The following is a 4,985-nucleotide window of genomic DNA, read 5'->3' as shown; positions in this document are numbered from 1 at the left end:
CTGCTGGTTTCACCAACTGAGATGCCCTGGCCTGAGTCCTTCCACGTGCCTCCAGTTGTCAGGGCCTAAAATAGGAGAATGCTTGTTGTCCTGGATGTGTGGAGGATTTTCTGGTTTTGTTCAGCATTGGGGAAGGAACCAGAGTTCTGAGTTGCAGGAAGGCTTCTCCCTGTGCCTGGGACACGAGGCCCTGCTGTCTTCAGTTTCATGATCGCTGCTCCCATGCAATCCTCCCGTTAGAAAATGTTGCCAAGAATTACTTGCAGGCTGTTCTGCAATTCTTAAATTTCATAGGCTAGGTGTTGATAATGCATAGCAGAAGCTAATCTTTTGGTGTAGTAACTGGTAGGCAATGGGTGTTTGAGAGCATTGTGAGTATTATGAGGCCATGATGTGAATCTGTGATGTGATGACACCTCTATGTGAGCAGCTGACAGGTCAGGAGAAGACGCATGGCTTGGATGCTGGTGGTGAGGTCACTTCTGGGTTTGTTGCGTGTGCTCAGAGGAGGGATTGACCCCTGCAGAGCTCTACAGCAATACAGAAATGCAACTCATTAATCAAGCAGAAGTCGATGTTCCACATTATCTGACACAAATTTGATTCCACTCCATCATCATGAGTTAGTACTGCTACATTTAAAATGCAGATGATGTTCTGTGGTGAGCATGGCCATGGAGTTTGCCTTTCCGCTTGTTGCTAAGTAGAAGCTTGCAGCGTCCTCCCGGTCAGCTAGGGAGTCCAGCTAGACTTTTGAGGCTGCTAAATGAATGTAGTGCTGGTGTGAGCAGTGGTGTGAGTAATCTCTTATTCCCCGGGGTGTGTGTGCTTTAGAAGTTGCCCCTGTCAAAAGAGCAGGGAGCTTGTGAGATTTTCCTGCAAGGTCTGCATGCTGTCTCTGTCTTTGAGGTGTCCAGCTGCTTTTATGACACATTTGGAACTGTAACACTTTAGGGGTCTCTGATTTTCTGTGCACGTATGCAGTCATTGGAGAATGGGTGCAAAGGCTGTTGGAGGAGACGGAAGGAATGTCACCCCCCAAAAAGGGTATGGGCCACATTTTGAAAGAGATTTCTTGTTCAGAGAAGTTGAGGCACAAGCGAGAGGGAAAAGCTGGCCTGATCAGCCACTGTGAGAGTACTTCTTCCCACCAGGAAGCAGAGAAGGTGGGAAGTGAGCAGGCCCCGGGCTGTGAGTGGCTGTTCAGAGGCAGAGCCTGTTGCAAGGCCTTGGAGGACTAGAAAGGAATGGAAGGTCTGGAGAGTTGGGCTTTGTGTGTTGTGGGGTGCTTGGGGTGCCCTGCGTGCTGCCATGTGTGGTGCTGTGGGCTGTGTGTCGCTGATGCAGAGGCGTGTGTTGGTTGCCAACCCTCTGTGAGGTGTGGAGGTAACGGCATGTTACAGTGCGAGATGCCCTGTGGTGGAGCTGGGTGGTGGCGCCAGTGTTTTGCTGCTCAGCGTGGGAGGAGCTGTCTGGAGAGAGCAGTGCTCTGCTCCCAAGGCCCAGCCTGCCATCACGGTGTCCTTCTGGGAGACGTGGGTGAGGACTGTTGGTGACCGTGTTGCCTCCTTGGAGCATCGTGGTGCGAGGCAGGGCTGCTCCCAGTTTGGTGGTTTGTGTCAGCTGAGGTTCAGGCTTGCAGTTTCGGAAGGGTTTGATGCTTCCGTGAGTCTTTGGGATTTTACTGACTGCTGGCGAGAGTTCTCTTCTCCCTCCTTAAAGGCTTTCTGCTGAATCTGGACCCTCATTGCATCTTCCCATCTCAGACGCTAATCCATTGCTATCCCTCAGCGAGATGGGTAGTTAATGAAAGCAGTCAGAGGCATTTCTGCACGCTGTGCCTACGCAGAGCCTTGCAGAGAGGGGAGATGCCCCCTCACAAGAAGTCAGGCCTGTGAGGGCGATGGGTGGCTCTGAGACACCTGTCCTTGTTGAGCGGTGGAGGCGGCATCTGCAAAGCCTCTGGTGCCTTTGGCAAGAGTCTCATAATAGCATATTCCTTGAGGCTGCAATGGGGGAGCCGTGTGGAGGTAGCAGGGCTCCAACGCCCTGCTCCAGGCAGGTGCCAGTAGAGGAGGTATCTTGGGGCCTTTTCCAGTGAAGTTTTGATTACCTCCAAGGATGGAGATCTGGGAACCTCTCTGGATCCCTGTGCCGCAGTTTGGCCACCGTCACGGAGAAAAAGGTTTCTTCTTAATGTCTCAGAAGCATTTCCCATTGTCCGATTTGTCCCTGTTGTCTCCCATGCTACTAGTGTGCACCTCCAAGAAAATCCGGCTCCATCTTCTCTGTGCCCTCCATAAGGTAGCTGTGCACAGCATGAAGATCCCCGTTGGCCTTCTCTTGTCTAGGCTGAACAAAGCCAGCTCTCGCAGCCTCTCCTTTTATGCCCCACGCTGCAGCCCCTGACCGTCTTGGTGTCCCTGTGCTGGACTCCCTGCAGTGTGTTAGCGCCTGTGCAGAACTGGAGAGCCCAAACAGGACCTGGTATACAGACATGGTGTCACCTGTGCCAAAAAGAGGGGTAGAACGTCTTGGTGGCCCTGCTGGCTGTGTTCTCACCAATAGAGCTCAGCACAGAGGGGAGACATTTGCCCCTGCCTGTTGCGACTCTGTAAGGCCAGCAGAACTGCCAGTAACACTCCGATTCTTTCTTTCTTTCTTTCTAGGTTGCTCCACTCATGGAGGTTCCCAGTGCAGTGCTAGAGGCGCTGAGGATGGAGGCAGGATGCCAGGCTGCATCCCTGTACCTGTCAACATCTTGGCCAGCGTCGTGAGCCCTCTGTGAAAGCAGCTGCAAGTGACTGAGAAGAGGCTACGTCTGGATGCGAAGGCTTCCATAAATGCGCCTGTCTTCCCTGGGTGACTTGGGGTGTGGGTTCAGCTCCTGGTACCTCTGCTGTGCTGCAAATTCCGCCTCCCACAAGTGCTGTTATTGCCAGCCCGCTCAACAAATGCTACGGTGCCCCCTCCTTTTCCTAGGAGGTTGTGGTGCCATATAGGACGAGTCCAAGACCCTTATAATAGATGCCAGCATGTCTGGAGTGCCTTTGTGTGAGTGCCCCAAAGCGTCCATAGCTTGACCTGTGGAAGTCTCAGAGCTCTTGGGCTGCCGGCTCTGCGAGGGGTGAAGATGTGCCCAGGGCCAGGTTGCCCGTGGCACCCAGCCCTCAGTGCTCTGTGAAGCCAGCTGTGGAGCGCGGACTGGTGCTGCAGAGGCTGCGCAGCCAGGAGAGCTGTCATTTCAGCAGCCGTCCAGTGTGGGGCTGCCTCATTCCTTGGGCCTCATTTCAAAGGCTCTGCACCCTTTTTCCCTTCCCCAGGGCTCCTTGTCCTAGTAACTAAAGGAAAGGAAGGGAGGTTCCTTTGGGCTCAGGAGGCCTTCCGGACTCTCAAGTGTTTCTGTGTTGTATCTGTAACTTTTGTATTACTACAGAAAATCCCCATGTCCCCATCCCTAGCAGGAGGTTCGTGAGGGGATGGGGGTGGAAAGCAGCAGCCTGCTGTGCCCAAAGAAAGCAGGATCCTTCCCTCTGAAAAGAGCAGCATCACCCAAGGAGGCAGCTCTGTGCCTGATCTTGTGCTGCTCATTTGCACAGGCCTTGTGAGCCTAGAGTGCCTTGGCCACCTTGTGGTGTTACCGCAAGAGCTTGCCTGAGTGTCTGGATTGAGAAGCCAAGGGAAGGCAGCGAGCAGAGCAGTGGCTGGGGAGTGTGCAAGTGGCAAGTGTCCTGCATGCATCTCTTCTTGCTGGCACTTGGTTGTATGTAGCAGAAGAGGCAGCTGTGTGGGGCAGAGGCAGTGTGTTTGTAGAGTAGGTGGCAGAGCAGAGGTCTGGCGTCAGGTTGATGCCCGGTGCAGTGCCGAGTTGATCTGAGAGTGTCAGAAAGCCTTTGCAGTGCAGCTGCTCCCTCAGCTGATCTCTGTCCCTAGAAATGCACTAGAAATGGAAGTGGCATGCTGCTGCCATTGTGTAGGTGCTGCAGTGCGAAGGCTCCCAGCTCGGACTTGATGGTACTAAAGGAAAAGCGAGACCAATTGTTCCTTTTGTGATTTGTCGCCAGGGTGCCAGAGTGGAGCTGTCCCATGATCTTGAGAGAGTCTTGTCAGGAGATGAAGGCCTTTTGCAGAAGACTGTTCTGTACGGAATGATCACAGCGTAATCAAGGGACGTGCGAGTGGCCCAGGTGAGCTTCTCCTCTGTGAAGGTTTGCACTTTTGAGATCCCTTGTGACTCAGTCAAAGATAGGGCAGCAGCAGGCAGGTCGATGCCATTTGTGCTTGTGAGGTGAGTTGTGCCTCTGAAGCTGGTAGGCCAACAGCATGCATGTAGCGTTGGTGATGATGGTGAGGTCTCTTGTGTCTCAGTGCCTCATAAACGGGGAGCAGACCCTTTGCTGCTGTTGGTGCTTTTGTGGTGAGTTGTGCATCAGTATGTGACTGGCGATCAGCATGGACATTGCTGCTGTTTGTGCTTGTTGAGGTCGATTGTGCCTCAGTTGGAAAGAGGCCAGGAGCAGCTATTTGGCTTCATGGCTGCCTGTGAGGTCACTTCAGCATGAGCACCTGACAGTCCACCTCGATGCATATTGCTGCTGTTTGTGTTTGTGCAGTTATTTGGCCTCAGTACCTGCTAGGCCACCAGCAGCCACGTTGCTACTTCTTTGTATCTGTGAGGCCACTTCTGCTGAGTGCTTGATAGGCCAGTGCTAGGTCCAGGGCTGCTATTCTTGGTTGAGAGGTCACTTGTTCCTCTACTGCCTGATAGGCCAGTGCTGATCCTGTGGGTGGAGTTTGTGGTTGTGAGGTCACTTGTGGCCGAGTGCCTGATAGGCCAGTGGTAGTCATGTGGGTGGAGTTTGTGGTTGTGAGCTCACCTGTGGCTCAGTGCCTGATAGAACAGTGCTGGTCATGTGGGTGGAGTTTGTGTTTGTGATGTCACTTGTGGCTCAGTGCCTGGGAGACCAGTGATTTTCATGTGACTG

The sequence above is a fragment of the Apteryx mantelli genome, chromosome 24, assembly GCF_036417845.1.
Source record: "Apteryx mantelli isolate bAptMan1 chromosome 24, bAptMan1.hap1, whole genome shotgun sequence".
Lineage (NCBI taxonomy): Eukaryota > Metazoa > Chordata > Aves > Apterygiformes > Apterygidae > Apteryx > Apteryx mantelli.
Note: the sequence above shows the minus strand (reverse complement) of the source record.